Genomic DNA, 498 nt, shown 5'->3' with positions numbered 1-498 from the left:
AAATCTAATGAAGTCCTATACAAATACAACTATTAGTATAGTATATTATAACCCTTAATTCCACCACTGTATATATATGATCCCAATTTGGGAATTGTTAGCGCTGCAGCAGCATCAAAAACAAGGCAATGTACATAAGATAAAATTAAGACACTAGAAATAAACAGTCCAAAAATATTTCTGAAATATAAATAAAATAGCATTGAAAAGTTTAAAAATATATATATACATGTGGAAAATATCAAGTGGAAATACACATTTCAGAAACAAATATAACGCAGGATATTATTGTGCAATAATGGATTATTCAATATTAAAATGAATACAAATGTAAAATGCACAGTGGGAGATATAGCAAACGAATTATAGACAAATATAATGCTATTATTTTAATTATTTGAAATGTGTAGTTAAATGTGGTAAAAAAAAATGAAATGTGTGAGAAAAAAACTGCTCTCCCCCTGTGACCTCCGACCCCTCCGCGTCCATCCCGCTAAC

The sequence above is a fragment of the Pseudochaenichthys georgianus genome, unplaced genomic scaffold, assembly GCF_902827115.2.
Source record: "Pseudochaenichthys georgianus unplaced genomic scaffold, fPseGeo1.2 scaffold_501_arrow_ctg1, whole genome shotgun sequence".
NCBI lineage: Eukaryota > Metazoa > Chordata > Actinopteri > Perciformes > Channichthyidae > Pseudochaenichthys > Pseudochaenichthys georgianus.
Note: the sequence above shows the minus strand (reverse complement) of the source record.